We start from the raw sequence: 23,535 nt of genomic DNA on the forward strand, positions 1-23,535 counted from the left end.
GGATGGTCCTTGCTGAGACTCGAACTCAGGACCTTGGGATTCAGAGTCCAGAGTGCTCTCCATTACAACACGGGACTGCCACAATGGGACGTGGACACAGCTGAAAGCATTATAGGGAAGAAATGAACGAGCACAGGATTAGCACAGTGGAAACACTCCCTCTAAAATTCCCCCTGCCTAGGTAAAAAGTATAGTAAGTTACAGACCTTTGATTTTGGGAACACAGGCAGAGGAATACTACTGGGATTTTCTCTGTACCACTTTGTATGCTTAAACACACTTCAGAAATCAATATATGTCGGTCTTAGTTTATTATTTCTAGTTTCCATTTAGTTTTCTCCTTTTACTCACTGATTAATTGTAGTAAATTAAGATGCTTTTGGATGCTTGAACTATAGTTTTTCTTTCCTTATTTATAAGAAAACCTTAAGAACAAATGACTGGCAGTTATACAGTGGCAAATTACTTTCCCTGCAAATTAATCCATTTAATAAGGCAACAGGCAGAAACTGATGCACAGGAAGTTCTACCTGAGTGAAGAACAACTTTTTTATTGGGTAGGTGACTGCACAGTGGAACATATTGGCCAGAGAGGTTGTGGAATCTTCCACACTGAACATATGCAAGAACCACCTAGACTCAGTCCTGTGCAATGTGCTCCAGGATGACATTCCTTGAGCAGGGAGGTGGGACCACATGACCTGCCCTGTGGTCCCTTTCAACATTGCCCATTCTGTGATTAAGACCTTTTGGACTTCTAACCTTTAATTACTGAAGAGAGTTGGCTTTTGAGTTACCACAACAGAAGAGATATCAAAAATTATTAAAGGAATATATCAACTCAGTATAGCATAAGCTATCAAAAAATAACTTAAAATTTTTCTAATATATCAGCAAAATAGATTTGAATTGCAATAAAAATATAAATAAAAAAGCATGTTGCTTTACATGTCACTGTATTGTTATAAAGAGAAGACTGAAAGTACTTAAGTCAGTCCATTACACCATCTACATATCCGTATAACTCAACATGCTACAGAGGGAACACCTCAGGTACCAATGAAGCAATGAGTAAACACTCAGTGTGATAAAGAATACTTAGATTTGCTGCAAATTTAGTATGCAGTGAAAGTGACTGCCTACTGAAGATAGGAATTGCCTGCTAATGTTTTGCTTTGTCTCTTAGCACTCCTTTCCCAAATTAACACACACATTGCAACAGGACCAAAACAGCTCCTGGTGTTTCGGATATACCCCATGCTGCACTTTCATCGGAGCAGTTTTGCATCCTGCTCAATTTGTAACTCATACCTGCTTGTGAATAGGGGCAGGGAAGATACTAAAACACAGCCCTCACCGTGCATCTTGGGGGTCACAGTGCTGACCTGCTTACTAGCAGACAGCACACTGGGTACAGGGATAGAAAACACCTACTTCCTCTTTCGTTTCCCAGCAGAGAGATCTGGCTTGCTGCATAAGGCAAGGGAAATTTTCATAGACCTATTCCAGCAAGGCAAAAAAAGCCAAAAACCAAAAAAACATTTCTGGGGCATCTTAAGCTTGTGGTCATCATTCTAGGGGTTTATAAAGAAAATGAATAAAAACAAAACAGTTCAAGAGCTCTTTTCAGTGAGTCTTCATGGTTTTTAAGGGAGTTAACAGTATCAGAATTAAACACCTTTATTTCATAAAGAAAACAAAATAAAGCAGTGATTATTACATTTAAAGCATTGACATACACAAAAATGCCACTTCATAAAATAAGCTCCTTCCACAGGTCCAGGGAACTAGTCCATTACCTAAAAGGCATCTGTGTGAAGTCTTTTGCCTTGGACATCACAGTTATGTTTGAAAAAACCTTTTCAGAAGCTGGACAGATACTCATATGGGTGATCTGCACAGTCTCAATCTTTTTACTAAGAGAAATCAACTGCAAATTCCTCTGTGGGAAAGAGATTTCAATTTTTATGTTTGCATAGTGTACACTGCAGTGGACCAGAGGTTACAGAAGTTAACACCAATACAAACTATAGTTATAAGTCAAATTAAGTAATGATAATAGCCATGGTACTAAGTTCTCTGCCTCAGAAAACAGCTAAGTAGCTGAATTTTGTGGGCAACCATTTTATCAAGACTCCTGAAACACTATTTGACCATGCAGTTCTGACTCCCGTAGTTTCCACCCTTTTGTATGCAGCCTAAAAAAGCAGAAGCAATCAAGTCAATCAATTAACATTAAACAATGTTAAATAATAAAGAAAAAAACACCCTCTTTACTTGAAAAAAATTACAATTAAAAAGGCTGAATTAAAAATGGTAGACAAAGACACTCTACACTTTCCAGAGGTCAAGTGTTGAATGTTTTAGATAGCAGGAAACTTTCCAAGTTCAACTCATGCTTTCCCAAACCAAATAAGACATAAACCACAGAAGCCTGCCCTCTTTTCCAGCTCCTGAGAAGATCACAGATGCAGTCATTCATTACGGTCCCAGCCAAGTTAACACGGTACAAACACACCACCCACCTCTTGAAACATACCCCTCTATTTAAAGGGAATCCACTGTACTAATTTTTTTTTAAAGCTCTGTCATTGTTACTTTTTCCTATTTACTTTAATGGTCACCATAGTGTTTTAGGTTAAGGACACTGTGAAAAAGTAACCACAGAGGTCTGACATACCAGTTTAAAATAGACATTTGGAAAGCAATTGCTGCAAGAGTTCTAAACCAAACAGCATGGATTACAATCCACTGTTTAAAATTAGCTTTTATGGTTTGTTTTTAGATATTCCTAGTAACAAACTCAATCTGATTGCTCTTTGTTGGTTGATTTTATTGCACCTAGCAATCTGGGAGGCAAATAATAGAAATTTCATTTCAAATGTGGCTATAAATGTTCCTAAATATAGTCTACATGAGTAAGCTGTGTTACAGGTCTGAAGTCATACTCTAGACTTTGTTGGGTTTTGGGGTTTTTTTGATCAAAGGACAGTAAGTGCTTGACAAGGAGTCAAGACCTCTTAGTGCTTTTAGGATCAACTAGTTTGTCAGTATTAGAACTACACAGGAAAAAGATTCCCAGAAGAAAGGAACTGAATCTAGAACATCTTTGAATTCCTATTCCATATTTAATGACAAGAACCCAACACCAAACAATAATTACTATTTAACCATCAACGCTAATCCACAATAGCTTTTTTAAATCCTTGGTTAACCTACATTGTCTACCAGTAGAGTATTCTGTCCTAGTTAATTGGCAAAGGCAGCCCTTTAGTTTCTTTCCAGCTGGAAATCACTTAAATAAGATTCAAGAGCAAAGCAGTGCTACTTTAAAAACAAACAAGACAGAAGAGCACAATAGCTGGCTGCTGCTTCTCCAAGAGAGTTGGAACAACCTGTTTGTTTAAAAACTGGAGACACAAAGCAGTTCATCTCCTTCACACTGGTCAAAGATAGAAGCAAGAGAATCACAACTTGAAGAACAAAGGTCTTTGGTGGGCTTCAGAACTCACTTAGGTGGGAAAGGCTCAAGCAGAGCAGTGTAGGAAGAGCCCACAATGCAATAGAATATGGGAACTTCAGGGTTTCCTTCATCCACAGCAAACTCTGTTCTAGGTAGAGAATAGGGAGTTTTTCGCATCAGACATACTGCACCAGCTGTCAGTCACATTTTGACACATAACCTTTCAGCCTCTGATGTCACCTGGTTGAGTTAATGGGGAGTTTGGGAATACCACAGGAAAAACAACTAGGTGAGTAACTACCAGCACATTCACAGTCTATCTATACTTCAAAAGAACAAAAAATACCAAACCCTACTAATGAAGGTCTACGGAAATGAGAAGGACATGCAGACCAGGAAACACCCAAACACTAAATCTGAAAACACGTAAATCATAAGCTTTCCACATGGGGCTTCTAAATATGTGATTGTTAGAAATTAATAAAAGTAACCAACCATCTGTAAAAACAGCTAATAAAGATCAAAAAAATATAAAAAAATAATCCAAGCAATATAAAAGGAACCAATTGTGGACACAGAAAAATGACACTAGAGCAAGAATTCAGGCTGCTCTTCCCCCAGATGCTGGACAGCATACAGGGTCTCACATTTGGGCACAACACTTCAATACTAACTGACAAACTAAGCTTGTTAACTCCTTACCACAGATTTCAATCACCTGAGCTGGTCAGAGGAGGATGCACCAATACTGGCTAATGACCTGAAACAACCAGGAGATCTGGGTTTCTGCAATGCCAGCAGTGGTCAGAGACTTAGCAGATGGAAAAGCAGGCAAAGTGGCATGTAATGCATAAGGCAATATAATTATCCTGTGTCACAGTTTGTACTCTCTCCTCCCTTTTCTACTAATACTCAAAATGAAATGTTTCCTTCTGTGGAGATTAGTTTTGCTTTTTGGTTAAAGAAAGTGTGGTTGAAAAGTGGCTGTTGTGCTTGGAGCAGCAAGCAGTGAGGTTTGAGAGGGCTCCAAGTTCCTGGAGAAGTTTTTTCCATAGACACTGAGAAAACTACTTTGCTTGTGCAGCTCAGCTTAGGCCTATGACAGATCAGTCATCAGTCTGGTTTCTCCCCAGCTCAGGGTTCAGGGCTTTACAGAAGCGGGGAATTAGCACCCCAAGATATGATGACACTAAAAGACTGATGATCAATATAACAAGCTGTAAATCAGCCTTTTACCATGGTGGAAAAGGAAAGGGATGAAGAGGACAGTTTCTCCCTGAAATGCAGAGCTCTTTAGCAGCTGCATTCCCACCAGCAGTTCTTATTCTGAAGTGTTGTTTCAAGGCAATCTACAAATTTTAAAGGAAAGGGAAACTGGATTGAGACATGCAGAAATCAAGCCAGAAGAAATAAGGAAGACCTGAATTTCTAACTACTAGGGAGGGGAGAAAGACTTAGCAATACCGAGTGACAGCAAACATGGAGTGAGTTATCAATCCCTGCTGGGGTCAATATACTAACAGGAGAATGAAAAACTGATCAGAAAAAATTAGAAGCCTCATTGCAATATTTGAATCCAGGGTCAGGAAAATTTCTCAATTACTGCTGTAATGATCTTCTGTACATACATACACTGCATTCAAACCAGGCAGAAAAAGTGGAAGACAGCTTGTGAAAGCCCAGGAACTGACTCTGTTATGCAGCAATGAGACCTCTTCGCACAAGACAGACGATTGCTTTGAGGACTGGTATGGAGTGGTTGCCTAACTTTATGAAGGTTGAAATACACAACAGCAGAAAACTGTCTTGACTTGTGCCTCTTCCCCTACTTCATACATTGCCAGTGAATTCCAGCACATTTAAGTCCTGGAATCCTACTGCTTTTCCCCTGTCCCTTTGTGCATGTGCAGTAGTCAGTGTCCACTAATCCCTTCTCATTTGCCGAATTGGAGGAAAAGAACTATCTCCAATTCCAGACTCTTGAAATCACCTCTTAACAGAAAGGTGACCAATTATACAAAACTTGGAATAAACTACACAAAAAGCCAATTTCACATATACATAAAATCAGATTTTGTTCTACATACTGAAAAAGGGAAAAATAACTCACATTTGGGTTTTGGCATACGGTAAAACCCAAAACCATCTTTTTCAATCCAAACTTATGCTAAATTAAAAAAAAAAACCAAAACAAAAACCAAAACCAACAATCCAGAATAAACAGGACTATAAAAATAATGAAAAAACTCCAGTATTTGAAATAAAGCCTCAGAAATGTAACCTACAGCTATTTATTTCAATAGGATGCCAAGTTCTTCTGCAGTAATGGTGGGACATTCAAAACTAAGAATTAAAAACCATGAAGACAAAGAAGGCCTTGCCTGATCAGAACCACTTTCATGTTGCTCTGAGCAAGCCACAGACCCAAATATACATACAATCAGGCAAATAAAGGAACACAAATGGCTTTAGAATGAGCTGGAATAATTTACTTCTAAAATTTTCTTTACTGGAGAAAATATTTCCCACCTTTGAACCCTTCTTTACTGTTGGGGGAGATTTTTTTGTGACTCGAGGCAATAAATAAGTTTAGTTTTACATTCTGCTTTATGAACTATAATTAAAACCGAATTTTACTTTGTGGTCCACACTACAGAATGAGTTTGTCACCTCCACAATGCAGCTCTTTCTCCTTGTCATAGCTAAAAAAGCACTACTTGAATTTTGTAGGCAGATTGTATTTACATCTTTATTAAGTTTCATTTTAGCTATCTGTTTTCTAAGTTGTACTGAGCCAAGCTGTGTCTTTGGCTACTGCTACAAGATAAAACAATTATCATCATAATTACTAATATATCACTGGAGCTTGATCACCCACACTGCTCACTTGCCACTAAATCATGATACACTGACTCAGTTATAGAGGTCTCAGCCACCACTAGGGTTACAGACAGTTACTTAGAAAATATTTGCATCTAAAGCAAAGCCAAAATATTTTGATTGCTTCCTTCCACAGTGAAATAAAACATTATAACTATTTTAAGGTTACAAACAATGAGACAAATGAACATATTCTATCAGAAAACCCCACAATTTCAAGTCAACACTAGATCATTAAGAGAAGAATTTTGCATCTTACTGGCAAACACACTGACTTTCCCCATCTGGTCCATTCTCTCCCTACTCTTGAGTAGGAGCCAGCTACATCTATGAAAGCATCTCTAAAGATGTCAAGAGCACAAGCCTTTCTCTAGGTGCTCAGGGAAGTTCAGTGAATTGTGCCACTATGCCCAGTAGTACAGTGACAGGAGTGGCAGGCTCTTGCCTGCCAGAGGCCGAACATCAGAGGGCAACACTCCTCTGCTTTGTATTAATCGTCTGAGCTATGTATGGTATGTTCTTGTTCATTACACAAATACCTCATGATCATCTGTATGCCACAAATATTTTCCCATACAGACCTCTGCCACAATATGCTTCATTTTAATAATCCTTTAGAGCCATTTCAGTGAAATAAGGTTGGCAGGTAGCAGAAAGATTCAAAAGTTCAGGCACATTTCAGCTATGCACCTGCACATGTCAGAGCTCCTCTCACACTGATCATCCAAGTCCACAAAATATCATAGAAGTTCTGTCGAACGTGAAACAACAGCAAACAACCACACTCAACTGAGGTTTCTGTTTCTTTCAGAAAAAGGAAAAGTGACAGACCAGCTATGCATGCCTTTCCAAGACGCTGGACACAGGTCTGGAGAGTACTTTACACACACATTTCCCCTTCTGTTTCAGAAAATTGGATACGGTGCCTGAAGAGGTTTGAGGATCTTTAGAAACACCCCAGCAGAAAACTAAAACAATGAGGTGAGAACGAGCTGCGCTGCTCATAAGAGCATGGTGGTGACTGAGTGCAGAGACAGACCTATGACTGAAGGCATGGGACTCCATAGGAGACAAATGAAGAGATGAACCCGGGGAAGAGGCTGGGGGATCTTTACTTATTTAGCTTCACACAAAGGTCAAGAAGAGATATGGTTACTCCCTGAGTATACATAATGGAGGGTAATGTCAATCACTCAACAGGAGAGGAATTATTTAAGCTAAAAAGAAATCATTGACCAGAAGGATAGACATGTATTTCTCTGTAATTAAACACTAAATCAACTAGTTAAATTAAAGGAAAAATCAATGAAATTGTACAATTTTTTTGAATCTCAACTGGCAAGGGATAGCATATCAGACATTTTGGTTTTAAATTAATTTTACATCTCTCCTTCACACCCTCCTGTTTTGTTTTTCTGCTAGTAAAAAAAGATGTGGCAATACAGATTTTTCCACTTAGTACTAAAAAAGGGAACAAAAAAAATCCAGATGAAACATACTTGTTACATTAAAGCCTCAATACTTAAATACAAGCCAATGAGCTCATGATTATTATTTCACAAGGGGTTTTTCTCCTGTGCTGAGAAACAGTCAAGCAAGAGCACCATTACATTTTGATAATTAAGCCAAGAACACGAGATCCAAAGAAAAGGAGAAAAAAACAATTACAATCTGCCAGCCTGTAGGTATATGAGTTTTCAGTATTATTTCCAGAAAAAGCATTCATACAAAGGTGGCATTGCGTGGGAAAAAGGAAAGCTACCAACAGCAAGTCACAAGCTTGGGCAAATGAGGAATCTACAAGTGTAATTATTTCTGCAGATAGCCAGGTATGCAAGCATAATGCAGTACTTGCAGCTCTAGTGATATTTACAGGATGATCTTTTCCAAACCACAGAGAAATAGATTGGCTTAAATTATTTAAAGAGAATTTTTACTGCCTTCTAAAAGACAAGAAGATAAATATGAGCTACTTCTTTTGTTTGACTGGAAATGCATTTATCAAATATATCAATCATTTGCTATGGAGTACATACAGAACTGTAGCCATCACAAAAAGGAAAATCACTCATCTCACTTCCTTATTTGGAGTATGAGTATATGGGACACATGGAGTACATAGGAAATTGACTTATTAAATCAAGAACAACATATGAAAGTAAAACAGGCTCTGTTACAGACATACAAAGACACGTGTCCGTTTTATCTATATATGTCTATATGTATGCTATGTAGAGATTTAGAAATAAAAGACTAGTGAGCCCATTTTAGGCAATACCATAAAACTGCACTTTGAAGACAGATATCAAACTGCACCAAAACGAGTCTCTCTCTGACTTTCGTTTTGCTAGGAAGATAACAAGAATGCAGATTTTTTTTTTCTTTTCCTACACTTCTTTGGTAAATGAGCCAACCCTTCCCATTCTAGAGTTCCATAATTGAAAGCAAACTTTGACTAATTCCCTCCTCTGTAGTACCTCAGGCTATGTGACTTCTACATTTATTGAGAACCACAGCAGCAGTTCCAAAGACTATAAACCCCATCTCTCAGGCACTTTTCCTCCCCTCTCACAGCTTCTGTTGGCATAAGAGTACTCTGAAAAGAGTGCCTGCACTGGAAACTGCATCTGTCTGTGCCCTGGCCAAGTGTTGTCAAGACAGTCAAGGCAAATGCCTACCACAACAATCTCTCCTTTGTCAGTAACGGATCCCATGAGAAAACACCAACCGGTCTAGAAATTTGGCTCAAGGTAGTGTTAGACAAGCCTGAAAGAAAAAAAAATAAGGCTCAGACTTTATTTAGATTGACTGTATAAACCTGGAACTAACAGCTCCATTTTGCCAATGAGCTTTTAAAACTGTGTGGTAGCACAAGCAGCAAAAGACAGACAAAATTCACCACCTAACCCTTTCTCTTCTCTGCACTTACTGGATCAGTTTGTATTTATCAGTTTGGGAAGATTATTCCTGTTACACAAGAGATTTTTACTATTATTACTTTTAACAATGAATTTCCAAGCCTGAAAAGAATTCACATTTGATTATCATCTTACCCAGCTGCAGCTCCCATGACGCAGAAATTCAGAAAAACATCACAAATTGTATCCAAATCTAGGTTCAGGGATTTCTTACACACAAAACCAGCAGTGAACTGCAACAGCTTTTCACATATTTAGCACAAGTCTTTCTAGAAATTGTACTAGGAAAACATACATGCAAAACAACGTACAAAGCCTACTACTCTAAGCAAATATCAATCTGTAGGCAGAGCATTTTAAAACCTGTGATGGCAGGGAAAAGAAGAAAACAAACAGGAAGAGCTGGAAGGTACTGAGCATCAGGAAAGCTATGACAGTTTCCATCACAGAAATGTGCTGGGATTATCCATACAACTTGAGTGCTGCTGTGGATGGCTATAAATCCTTTGGAAGGGAAAGACAAGGAGGGACAGGTGGTGGGGCAGCCCTATAGGTCAGGGAGTGTGTTGACTACCCAGAGTTTGATGATGATGGTGATAGGGTTGAGTGTTTATGGGTAATAATCAGAGGAAATAAGGCCAATAAGGCAGGTGGAAGCCTGTAACAGACTATCCAACCAGAATGAAGAGGCAGATGAAATATGCTACAAGCAGCTGGGAGAAGCATCATGATCACTAGCCCTGTTCTTGTGGGGGACTTCAGCTTACCAGATGCCTGATGGAAATACAATACAGCAGAAAGAAAAAAGTCTAGGAGGCTCCTGGACTTTGGAAGAACTTCCCCAAACAGCTGGTGAGTGTCTCAACCAGCAGGGGTGCTCCACTGGACCTGTTTTCACAAACACAGGACTTGTTCATGATATGATAGTTGGGGGCTGTCCTGGGCATAGCAATCACAAAAGCAAAGTTTTTGATTCCTAAAGTAGTACAAAGTGAGGTCAAAGAAGGAGGCATTATGGACTGGAGCTGGACCAAGGGTTGGACTTGATCATCTCAGAGGTCTTTTCCAACCCAATCGATCCTATGATTCTATGACTTTTGCATTAAGACTTTGGCAACTCAAAAGGACTACAAGAATGTAATGAAGTTATGCAGGAAGAAAATTAGAAGGGCCAAATAAAACATATTCTGGCTACTGTCAAGAAGACCAGAAAACAGTTTCTATAAATACATCAGCATCAAGAAGAATTAAGGAAAATCTCCATCCTTTATTGAAGGCAGAGGAGAGAGAATGTAGTGACAAAGGCTGAGGAAAAGGCTGATGTACTGATGTCTTCTTTGATTCAGTTTTTAACATGAGACCAACTGCGCTCAGGGTTACCCAGACCTCTGAGCTGGAAGACAGGGAGCAGAATGAAGTCCCCATAATGCAAGGATGAAATGGTTAGTGACCTGCCACACTACTGTGATGTACACAAGACTATGAGGTTGGACGGGATCTACTGAAGGGTACTCAGGGAGCTGGTGGATGTGCTCACCAAGCCACCTGCAATCATCTACCAGCAGTCCTAACTGGGTAGGTTCCAGGTGACTGGAATTTAAATGTGACACCTATCTATAAGAAGAAGAATGAGAATGTGGAGAACAATCCATCTGTCAAATATGAATGCCAGAGAAGATCATGGAGCAGATCATCCTGAGTGCCATCACACAGCATGTACAGGACAACCAGTCAATCAAACCCAGTCAGCATGGGTTTATAAAGGGCAGGTTCTGCTCAATCAACCTGATCTCCTTCTGTAACAAGGTGATCCACTTAATGGATGAGAGACAGGCTGTAGATGTTGCCCACCTAGACTTTACTACAGCCTTTAATACCCCTTCCTGCAGCATTCTCCTTGAGGAACTGGCTGTTCATTGCTTGGATGGGTACACTGTTCACTGGGTAAAAAACTGGCCTGGACAGTCAGGCCCAGAGAGTGGCAGTGAATGGAGTTGCTGTAGCTGGTGGCTAGTCACAGGTGGTGATCCACAGGGATCAGTTTGGGGGTAGTTCTAGTTAATGTCTTTATCAATCATACAGATGAGTGGATTGGGTGCGCCTCCAGTCAGTTCCAGATGACATCACACTGGGCAGAAGCATTGATCAGCTTAAGGGTAAGAATGCTCTGCAGAGGAATGTGAACGAACTGGATCAATGGGCCAAGACCAATGGTACAAGGTTCAAAAAGGCCAAGTGCCAGGTCACAACCTCAGGCAGTGCTACAGGCTGGGGAAAGAGTGTCTGGAAATCTGCTGGTGGAAAAGGACCTGGGGGTGCTGGTCAACAGCTGGATGAACATGAGCCAGCACTGTGTCCAGGCAGCCAAGAAGACCAGTGGCATCCTGGCCTGTATCAGCAACAGAGTGGTCAGAAGGACCAGAGCAGTGATCATTTCCCCATACCTGGCACTGGTAAAGCCACACCTCAAATCCTGTGTTCTGTTTTGCGCCCCTCACTTCAAGAAAGACATTGACATTGAGGTGCTGGAGAAAGCCCAGAGAATGGCAACATGGCTGGTCAAGGGTCTGGAGCATAGGTCTGACTAACAGCTGAGGGAGCTGGGGCTGTTCAGCCCAGAGAAAAGGAGGCTGTGAGCCAGGGTGGCTTATTGCTCTGTACAGCTACCTGCAAGGAGGTTGTAGCCAGGTGGGTGGTCATCCTCTTCTCCCAGTAACAAGCAATAGGACAGGAGGAAATGGCTTCAAGCTGCATCACAAGAGGTATAGATTAGATATTAGAAAATCTTCAGTGGAAGGGCTCTCAAGCATAGGCTCCCCAGGGGATGGTGATTCCATTCCCTGGAGGTATTTTAAAGATGCACAGATATGCTACTTAGGGACATGGTTTAGTGGTGGACTTGGCAGTACTGGATTAACTGCTGAACTCGATAATCTTAAAGGTGTTCAACTAAGCAATTAATATTCTATGAATTCAGAACACAGCAACTGACAGGAGTCCTACTTTCACTGCAAGCTATTTCCCATTTTCAGATTTATTCAACAATCTTGTTTTTCAAAGATAATCATCATCTCAGCTCCTTTCCAGCAAATACTCAGACAACGTACATCCTTAAACTGAGTATGCAGATTTTTAACATAAAACCTGCTCTTTGTCACCAAATCTAAAAAAATGCAGCCTGAAATTAGCTTATAGCCAAACAAACAAGATTCTGGTTTTCCTTAAGCTTTAGACAGCATACTATTTAAAAATATTTGGAATTATTGAGGCATTCCTTAACATTTGGAACTTCTAAAAATACACAGTTAATTACTGTAACATTCTCATCCTCCACTTCGATTTTGATTTCTATTTAGAAGGAGATGCGATATGGGAAAAATATCTACCATACTTTTAGGAAAAACAAACAAACAGTAGGTAGTGTTACTCAGGCAACCAGTGCTTGAAAAATGCTCACATTTATGCATTGCAACATTCTGGGCTACTGATCAGTTACTCAGCAGTCGTGTCACCAAAAAGAGGTTCTCCCCTCACTTCTTGCACACCCTCCTCACTTCAACCCTTCCTCTCCTACTTCTTTACAACAAATCTTGCTTGAAGATTAGAAAATTTGACTAAAATTATTACTGCTCCTTTCATAAATTCTCTTGAAATTTCAGGAGGAAAAAACAAATCTATTTTCATTATGGTGTAACTGTAAAATAAGAAAATAGCTTCCTTAGGCTCAGAAGGGCCATTAGACTGTTAACCTGAACACTATAAATTTTTAAATATTTCCCAAGTATCCTGACAAGTACAAGTAAACTGTACATGGATAACAAATACTGCCTGGGCATGTGACCTGCCTTGGGCTGGAAACCTCATGAGATTCACTACACTTCCTCTAACAGTGGAAAGGGTAATTTACTAGTTCGAAGAGCTACAGCCATTCACTTTTCCATTTAGCTCTTCAGACAGTTTTTCTAATTATGCCTATCACTCTCTAAATGAGAGAAGGAATTAAAAAGGGAGAGTAACAAAGTCAGTAAAACACACTTTCTTGTCCAAGCAGTCTCTACTCATACTGTCAGGCTATTGTTAGTGCTTAAGCTGCTTGCAAACTCCTTTCGTAAAGATTTACCACAGATGTTTTTTCAGCTCTTCTGCCAACCCTCCTTGGCACAAAAAGTGTCCTGGCCAATACTCTCAGTCGTTGCATCAGCTTCATCTCACTTACGCATCTCCTGACCTCTTACTTTTAAAACCTTGCCAGCACCTCACTCAGCACTTCCGCTAACGGCTCTACCAGCACTGCCTTCTTGGGGCCCTCTCTCCCACTTCTACCTAAGGCAGAATGGATCCTGAAGAAACAAACAGATTTTATGAGCAGTGTTTGTCCGTTCTGTTTGTTCCTGGGCAATCTCTTACAGCCACAAAAATTCAGTTATCTCTACAGAGGGACCTCACCAAGCCTCTCTCTCTCCTTATCCAAACTGGAAATTTCAGCCCTCCTCTCTGACATTTCCTTGGAGTCATCCAGCTACTAGGTTAAGCTCTATGCAGAAATGGACAAACCTCTCATATCCACTCCCATACAAGACTTTCCCAAGAGGCACTTCCTTGATTAGCCAGCATCCTGCCAGTGCCCCAGCCTGCAGGATGATTATTATATTCAACATGAAGCTGTATGTCTAAATCCTGTAGAAAGGACATACACAATATACGTAAAATGCAGTCTTTCTCCTGATCTCTGACACAACAAAAATGCTTATCCTGGCACTCAAGATTTTCCTCCTTTTCTTGGGCTTCAAGCAAGTAAATCTGATTTTGAGAAGCATTTCTGAAGAGACATAAGCAATGGTCATCTCACCTGCATGCTACTGGGTTAACACTTTTACTGATTTATTATTAAATTAATGTAAAAAAAATCCAACCAAACTCCTTTCTCATCATTTTAATAATCTTTCCAGCCTGTTTTCTCTTGATCATTTTTTGTCCTCCATGTTTTGTCCTCCAGGCCCAGCAGAGAAATCTATCACAGAGATGGACCTGACAAATCAATCTATTGACAGTTTTCAGACATTTGTCTTTGGATGAAAAAGTCTGTCCTAAAATTATCTGGACAGGAATCCAAATAGCTACAAATAAAAATACAGAGGAGGCAGAGGGGGAGTGGTGCTCATATCCCACCCTTTCCACCTTAAATCACTTCCAGGAACTTTTACAACACTTATTATTGTGGCTCTTTCTATACTTCCTGCAGGCTTTCAAAATACCTTTTAAAATCCAGCAAAAACTAGGATCAGATACAGGATGTGAGTGTTAATGCCATGAACATCATGCAAGGAGAAATATGTTTATTTTATAAATTCCATCAACCAAGGATTAAATTAGCCCTCTCTCCTTTCCCTACAACAGTGCACTTAAAAGTCCCTTAAAAGTTCTGCATTCAGCCTGATCTCTAACACTTTTGCTGACTTGCTGTTTTCCAGTATGCAATCCCCTATGTCCCACGTCCAGAAAAGGTTTTATCAAGAAATCTGACTGAATTTGGCTCCATCTGGTTTTTTACTCATCAAAACGGAAGAAATTCTTTGTGGATACTTACTTATTATTAAAATCTGGTAGTGACAGACCAGTAAACAGCATAATTGGAGGCTTCTTTTTGTTTTCAAGCTCCTGTCTTAGAAATGAAACTGTTAAACAGTTTCTTGCCTAGGCCCTGTCCTGGAGCATCTCGATTCTCAGTTTATTTTCCACAGACATCTACTTGTTTATATTTTACAGTCAGCTGCTATTCCACTCACCTGGCATGCTCTTGCTGTAATGGTTTTCCCAACAAGAAAGTGCTGTTGTACAGAGCCACAAGCTGACAGGCAGAATTAGCAAACCTGTATCAGTCTCAGCACAGGATCAGCAGCAGATGTGAAAGAAAGGCTGTAGGATCTGCTCTATATTTGTGTTTTTTGTGTCAGCCAAGAGTAGCTAGGAAGCACAAATGGCCGTAAACTCATCTCTCTGCACTTCATCCTGTCAGAGCTGATGATGCAACTCACAGCCTGGCAGCCACAGGGTCCCAAGGACAAATGCTAAAGAACACACAGGAAAGAGGATGAGGTTTGACAGGTTATATGCACAAGGAATTTCAGCTTCGGATTCTCACCTTGACTTATGGTGGTGATGTGACATTCATGTAAAATGTAACATTCTCACCAGCCTCCTTAGCCTTGTCAGGAGACAGCATTTCATACAGTCCTACACTGTCACCCCTACTCACAGAGGAAAGGGACACAGGGTGAAAGATGAGATCCCTCAGCCGGACGTCTCCCACAGCAGCCTCTGCTGTGGAAGGTATTTACATGCCACAACCAATTTGAAACACTGAGATCCCTGTGCCAGGGAGGCTACACAGAATTACATCCTGGAACACTTAAGCATACAGCTTAGTAAAGGGAGAAGCACGTATGAGCTCTAGGTAAAACTCCTTGCTTTGCAGGGCCAGCCTAAGTGCACTGTCACTGCAGCCAGGAGATGAAATTCCCATGGACTCCCTGAGACAGAGCAGGAAACTACCCACCTGCCACAGTCCTTCCCCTCCTTCCTTCTGGGTGTGCATATCCCACACCATTTTCTCATAGCAAGTGCTATTCAGGTTACCAGAGCTGAAAAGCTATTCAACTGGCTGGTTCACAACAATAAGATGCTTTTTACCTGATCAGATGTGGGAATCTCTTTAAAAGCTTTTTACATAAAGCAGCTGATCAGAAAAGCTCAAAGCACAGTGATAAAACGTATTTTAATAGATCTGTTCATACTAATACAGGAGGTACTGTGTGCTGAAAACAGAAATATAATACATTTCTAACATGATAGGCCAGAAGATTTAATTATGAGCTTTGCTTTGAACCTGACAGCTATTACTACTCTACTAACTCTTGGATGCACTTCCAAAGAAGCCTTGTCATTTCAGATATTTAGGAAGGTGGCTGGATTTAACTACAAGGTTTACTGTAACATGTGCAATAGAAAAGCACACAGAATGAAGCCTTCATGAGAAGACAACTCACTCCACACATACACACCTGCTCATTAAAAAGCTGGAATGGAAAATGCCTTCACTATATTTTTCCCCTCCAGTAAAGAATAAACAACCTAATGTTAACAGAATGAAATCAACATTTCATATTTATCTTACTGGATAAGCTTTTCTAAGCCTTTCAGATGATCCCCAAATGCAGTAAAGTTGACAAAATATTCCATGGATTCCTATAAATAGGGAGAGGTAGGCATACCGCACCACTTGGAACCATATTAAAACTGTGTAGGAAAAAAAAATCCTTTTTCCACATAGCTAGTCTAGTTTAAGGAAAAATATTAAAATAATTTGATTATGATTGGGATGAAGGGTGAAGCGGTGCAAAAAAAGGGCTAAATTTTTCAACTTTTCTATCCATCCTTCAGAAGTGTAGAAGAACATAAATCCATTTTTAATTGCTCCACTTGCAAATATTTTTTAAAAAGGTATTTTCCCTTAAAGTACTAAAGAAAAATGAAGCTTAACAGTAGTCCAAGGTTCAGTCTGACCTAGAATTCGACACAGATTTAACGTGACCTCATTGTGACAGTCAATCAGAAAGGGATCAAGGAAGTTGCTGATCATCTCAGTTACACTGAAACATACAAAAATTATTTGGTTGAAAGAAAAAAGAAAATTTTCATTTAAACATCCTAGATTCTCACTCCTGCAGTCCTGAAGCATCTGCATTCCCCTCTTGAAACTTGAGCCCACAAGAGATGGACTGGATAAAGAGAAACACATGGCGCAACTCCTTTCAGGCTACCAAGTGGCTGCACAACATACAACAGAGGTGAACAGAGGTACAACTGCATTTTGCATAGTCTAAGCCAGATGGACTATTTGGCAATTGTTTGTTTACTTTGACTGGCAGTGACCAGCCTAAACAAAGGCAAAACAGGAAGCAAGAATAATATAATGGCATTATCCCAAAGCATATGGTCCCTGTATCCCCAGAACTTTGGGGAATACACTCCCTGTGACTGCTGAATCAGAGTTGTACAGTGATTATCATTAACCTTCTATATCTAGCGTTGTATCAGCACATTTACCAAAGGCACTCGGTCAGTTAAGAGAGGACTATGGTTCCCAGATGGAAAAGGAAATCAGATCCGCAACTCATCTTGTTTTCTGCCTCAAGTTTCCCATGTAGCCTCGAAATCAAGTCAACCAACCAACACCCGCCTCCCCCACACACACAAGAGAACACAGGGACAGTGTGTGAAAGAAGATGGGAAAGATCCAAATAGGAATTGTCATGAAGGAAAATACAGCTCTGTATACAGGGCACATAGCCCCTGTCTGTGTTCTCATTTATAACATGGCATGCAATGCTGCAATTCATACCACCACAGTAGGCAAAGGCCCATTCAGCCCAGCTGCCTTCCATGGCTAACACCAGACAATCCTCTGAGAGGGTTCTGGAATAACTCATATCTTCCTTGTCATACAGCACTGTTCATTCATTTACAGGCACACTAAGCCTTCACATGTTAAGAGTTCACACAGTTTTAAGATCACTTACTCACTTTTGGACAGATTGCCCCAGAGCTACTTTCTTTGCATTTTCATGCTCTGCATATGCGGTATTTCCCCAGAACAGATGACAACTGCCAAAGTATACTGCACTGAGAGGAAAACCACTGTATTTACATTATTCTTTTCTGAAGAGGTCTATTTCTTTTTTTTTGACAGCTTCATTATATTCCTTAACATCCACAGGAAACATCAAAATTCTAAACCAGCAAATATTTTTGGAAATAATTTATGCAGAGTAGCCCCATTTCAAAATATCCTCATTTCCTTGTTTCCATGTATTGAATGGCTGCTGAGTAGGAAGAAAAAAATTAAACTGGAGGAGGAGGCTTTTTGTATTGTTATAAAAAGTAACTTGTTTTAGACAAATATGAAGATGGCATATTGAGAAAAAAGTTCTCTGCTAAATAAGGGACTCTTTTTCTGATCCCTGCAGACTTTCCATCACTGTAGGTATACAATAATTTCAAATGCCAGAAGCCATTTCAATTAAAGAGAAAGTGAATTTGGCACTTAGACTCCCTAAGCACGTAATGATGCAATCACAGAAGGTACTGTTATGATGCACTCTGGAGCATTTAATAAATGCATCAAAACGTGATGTGCTTTATCTGATGCATATATTCAAAAATAAGTCCACATAAAATAGGAACATTAGTCTTTTAATTATTTATTGCCTTGTTACAGGATTTATCATTTTTAGGTAGTAGAGTTCTACATACTTTCACTGAATGAAAATAATCAAAGCTCTGATGAATGCCTAGGAGGGATCTAGTTGAGTAACCTCAAATTTTCTCTCACACGAGCACTGTGACAGGTGGTAAGTAAAGACCTTACCTAAAGATGAAATACCTAAACTGAGGTCTATAGCTCCTATAAAGAGCATTTCCCACACAATTCTAGGAAGACCTATTTGCTGATGGTCAGATACTAACCTTCTGCAGCCTTCCAGCTATTTCCAAGAGCTCAGATACCTCGTGTCTTTCATTTAAGCATACTTGTTTTAAGTTTCTTTGACTGTAAAGATTTTTTTTAAGGAGACTAATTTCTTCTCTTTTATGTAAAACTCCAGATACTGTGAATTCTTCATAATCAATAGGGCTGGATAAGTCCCATGCTAAGTAAGGGAATCATTTGAAAGCTCTCTTGGTATCAAGAAAACAAGTGGATTTTCACATTAGTTGAGGTGACTTTGATAGGACATTCTGATTTGCACATATTGTTTTACTCTGGTGCTCTCCAGGTTATCATTTTAGTAACACTCTGTCTAGGATAGCACAAAAACTGTTTTGTTTTGCAGGGGTTTTTGTTTGCTTTTCCCCTCCAAAAATAGCACCATCTTTGCCCTTCTTCCACAGTTCAAGATCAGAACTGGTTGATACCACAGTAAAAACATGCTACTATCTCAATAAAAAGAATGGTCCAATCTCACGGGGTCAGAAATGAAGCTGCATGAGAAAAGATACTAAAATGAGGGAGAAAAAACAGAGATCCTGAATGACCCTGCTGCCCTTCCAGTGATACCTCCTGAAGCAGTGACTAGCAGCAGCCTTGGCTGTCAGCAAAACAGAGTATCACTATTATTAGCACAATGAGGGCGCACGATAGTTTGACTTGTCCTTATACTGGCAGCTGTGTTGAATTATCCTATCCAAAAGTAACAATTCCTATTAATGAAAGTAACAAGGGCAGGCCTATGTTGGTCTGGAGACCAGTACAGTAGAATCCTGGGGGACAGGAAACAAAACCAAACCAAAGAAACTCTCAAAAAACCCATGCAGACCTTTCAGACAAGAGAGCAAAACAGTGAACCCTGCAAGAAATAGCAGCCCCTGAAAACACATTGACCTTTAACAATAACAAAGCTTCATAGCAGTAGTCTAAATTGAAAAGCAGGAAACGCAGCCATAAACATTGTATTTCATTCAAATCTGTGAACTTCAGCTTTTTAAGGAGCTAATGGAAATGTGACGTGACTGATGCAAATATCTAGGAAGAACTAATAGTTTGCAAAAAAGACTATCACAGTCTAGATTTATGAGTTGCCTATGAATTTGTCATACTTTGATTTTAGGCTAAATGTGTTGCATGAACTGAAGTAAGAACTACTCTTGCTCCCTTTGAAGTGACTTTTAAAGGCAATAACAACCTGGAAGAAAGGAACAGAAGACAGAGATGCGAGTTAATACCCTCCTAATGAAGGGGATAGACAGTAATACAACCAAGAACTATTATGTTTCATCCTCAAGAACAGTCAGTGGTAAAACATTTGAGAATATATATTCAGATATAAATGCATGCAAAGTATGTGGCCAATGCTGCTGTCCAAGTGGGACATGAGATCTTGGAAGAAAGGAGGCAACAGGAGGTTACATGTTCTGAACATCACCATAGCTGATACCCAATGACAGCAGCAGTGTTTGCTCCAACAAGCAACAGAGGTGAGAAACTACAGCAGAGAAAAGTATGAACTCACACCATAGACAATGGCTTTCTTGGAGCCAAAAGTATCCAAAGTACAGGGCACAACTGAACACAAAATGGAGCCAACAGCAGCATGGAGAGGTGCCAGGGTCAGTAGCATTGCTTAGTGCAAGCTTCACACAGCACTAATGTTCCTAGAGTAACCTTTCCCAAGGCCAGGGACTGGGACATCAGAAGATAAAGACAAACAAACAAGCTTGTAGTCTTGAGATAAACTTACATCCTGCAGGTGAGTAAGAATGGATGAACTTAAAAGGTTTTTAACTGCATACCATCAGAGCTGCAGATAAGATAATACACACTGCACCCTTCGGAAGTAGCTCATTTCAATTTGTGTAGCAACTACAGGGTTTGCCACCATGGTGGGCTTAACAACCTGCATACAGTTCATTTCTCAGTCATTAAAGGAAGAGCTAACTCTTCTGTTTAACCTTCAACTCCTGAGGCACAAAGCTATGGCTTCTCCTTGGTCTCCGGTGCAAGCCAGAGCCCAGCAGACTCCAAATCTGGTCCTGAGGATCAGCCGAGATAAAACTTCAAGACGGGATGAGCACAAATGGCTCACCTGAGCTGGCACATGCATCCTGCAGCCGTGCCCATGGTTATCCTATCTCTGACAGCTTTCCAGGTACAGCTAGCAAGACCTAGTGAATGTTGTCACTACATCTTTCCTAAACAGCACAACACACATATGCAACTAGGAAACAGTAATTGACACAAGCATAACCTAGTAATTTAAAGTTGAGAGAAATGTTATCTGTAAACCTTTCAAAATCTAAAATGTCAACAAATATCAGAAGTACAAACTAAAAAATTAAAAGCTTTAATAAAAGGTGTGGTTTGTTGTTTGCGTTTTTTTTAAATTTAAATATGCCTTTCCACAGATCTAAGACACCTTATACATCCTCATTGTGTACCTTTGGCCAGCACTTTTTCCACAGAAGAAAGGACAGTACACATCAAAGGCAGAAGTAATGGTTAATTAATCTAAAGAAAGTAGGTGTAGATGTTTTCTCTAGGCTCCAACTGGTGACAAGAAATACATTATTCATGAAGAAAGATGATGGTACAACATTAATCAAGTCAACAGGACAAGACAAACAGAAGACCTTAAGATGTATTCAACAGGTATCTGTGTGCAAGAGTGATCAGCTAACTGAAAGGGTCACACAGGGTCTGTTTACACAAAACATATACTGAGGAGAAATAGAAAAATAAGACTTAACTGTTTCAGTTTGTGTCCTATCAAGTCATGCTCCACTGGGGGAATAATCTTTATACAACTCCAAGAACCCTATAAGTTTCTTGGCATCTAGGGAATTGCTATTACATGGCAAAATTAATAAAGAGTTAAAATAATTATTCTGACAAAAAGGAATTCATATAAGTAGGACATTTATGAGGAACAGTAAGAAGACGTTTAAAGAAAACAAAGACCCTCTCCTTTCTCATCATGAACTTTTTGATGTATTATAAAGCTACTTGGGGGTAAAGACTAAATACTTGCTCTTCTTGCATACTCAAAACTGTTGCAAAAATATCCAAAAAGGAAGTAAGAGTCTAATTTGAGACACTATCAAAAATAGGAGCATAATGTAAGCTGATTTGTAAGCAACTGAGCCAGTGAAATCTGGTTTCCTAGGAATGTGTGTCAAATTTGCAGGAAGACTTCAGACTTCAATCTCTCCTTCAGCTGGCATCTTTCCATCTGCTGAAGCTACCTACTGTCAGAAAACTGTAGGTTTATGGGAGATAAGCTTCTACCCTCTTACAAATGCAACGAAAACTGCTCAAAATACTTAGAAGATAAGAGCAAGAGTGAAAGTCAGACATTTAAAGAAAGAGTTGCATGCAACCTCTGTTTTCTCAGAAAACCAGGCTAAAAATATACATACACTGACTGCAAATAGCTTGGTCTTGAATTTGCAGTTGCTGTTACATGACTGTGCTGGAGACATAAGCCTGACTGCACAAGTTGCAGAGCATCGCTCTCATTCTGTCTGGATGGATGTATTTCTTAATATGGATATGGAGAGATGAAGGGAAAACTGTTTCCTTAAGTTGCAATAGAAGGAAAACCAGAGTTAAACAACATTCATTTTCCTCCTAAGAGGACACACATTATCTAAACAGAGTTACTTTAAGCAATGTAACAACGTCCCTCCTGTCTCGCCAGGGAAGCATCATAGTTGTGCAGGGAACAGGCTTTGCTCACCCACACTACCATAGCTACCCTGTGTAGACGGACACTGCAGGGAGACAGTCCAGACTAGAAATCCTCCTGGGAGGGTCTGATGTCTTGTAACACCCCTGAGGAACTTGCAACATCTGGGCACTTCCCCAAAGTCCTTCAAGCAAGAGCATCTGGCTGTGCTACAAGCTCAGGGCCACAGCAGATCCACTCCCCTGAGAGACTCTGGGGATCATGCTGCTTGTGTAGCTTCAGCAGCCAACTACTCGGCACACCTATGGTAAGACCAAAAAGGCTGATCCGTCAGAAAGATCCTCTTAAAAACCACAAAAGTGAAATCTCACCCTCACTGAACGGTTTGGGACCTTTAAAGATCATCTAGTCCAACCCTGCTGCCATTGGAAGTATCCAAGGTCAGGCTGGATGGGGCTTTGCGCAGCCTGGTTGTCTTGGGTTGAGCTGGAAAAATGCCGAGTGTCCAAGACAGAGAAAAAGTGTTCCTTCCCACCCCTCACCCCCATGAAGGGAAAAGAAGAGGGAGAGAGGAAAAAAATCCCCTTCAAACTAGGTTTATGCTGAAACTAACCATATGTATTTATACAGAAAGGAGAAAATTAAGAGAAAACTACAATATAACACACACACAAGTTATATATATATATATATATATAACAGGAAATAACTTCCCACTCCCCAATTAATACAAAGTCTATTACACTAGATCTGTAAGTACTCTAAGAGACACATAGCAAGAAACAGAAAAAGTAACAACAAAATGTTTCTACTTCCCTGAATTCAAACAAAATGCAAGCAGAGGCAGCAAGGCCTACTCTAGCAAGACAGGAGTTGCACTACGCCCTGTCTGTACCTCAGCTATGGTGGAACTGCCCAAGCACTCCCACACACGATTTTACACCTTTTGAGATGATGTAGTGTGGTATGGAATACAATGTTATTGGCTAGAAGTCAGCTGTTAGCTAGCTCAGCCCAGCTCAAGTCAGCTGACAAT

The 23,535-nt window shown here is 40.0% G+C and overlaps 1 protein-coding gene across 2 annotated transcripts in view; it reads right to left on the reverse strand.

The window, feature by feature from the left end:
- Positions 1–23,535, reverse strand: part of RNF144A (ring finger protein 144A) — a 66,104-nt gene that overhangs the window by 38,249 nt on the left and 4,320 nt on the right. Inside the window, exon 2 of one of the 2 annotated variants that reach the window (XM_071548381.1) lies at positions 9,022–9,109. The exons of the other annotated variant lie outside the window; for it this stretch is intronic. The gene's annotated coding sequence lies outside the window, so the exon portion shown is untranslated. The remainder of the gene's footprint in view (positions 1–9,021; positions 9,110–23,535) is intronic. 2 annotated transcript variants of the gene reach the window in all.

Source organism: Pithys albifrons, chromosome 2 (assembly GCF_047495875.1).
Source record: "Pithys albifrons albifrons isolate INPA30051 chromosome 2, PitAlb_v1, whole genome shotgun sequence".
NCBI lineage: Eukaryota > Metazoa > Chordata > Aves > Passeriformes > Thamnophilidae > Pithys > Pithys albifrons.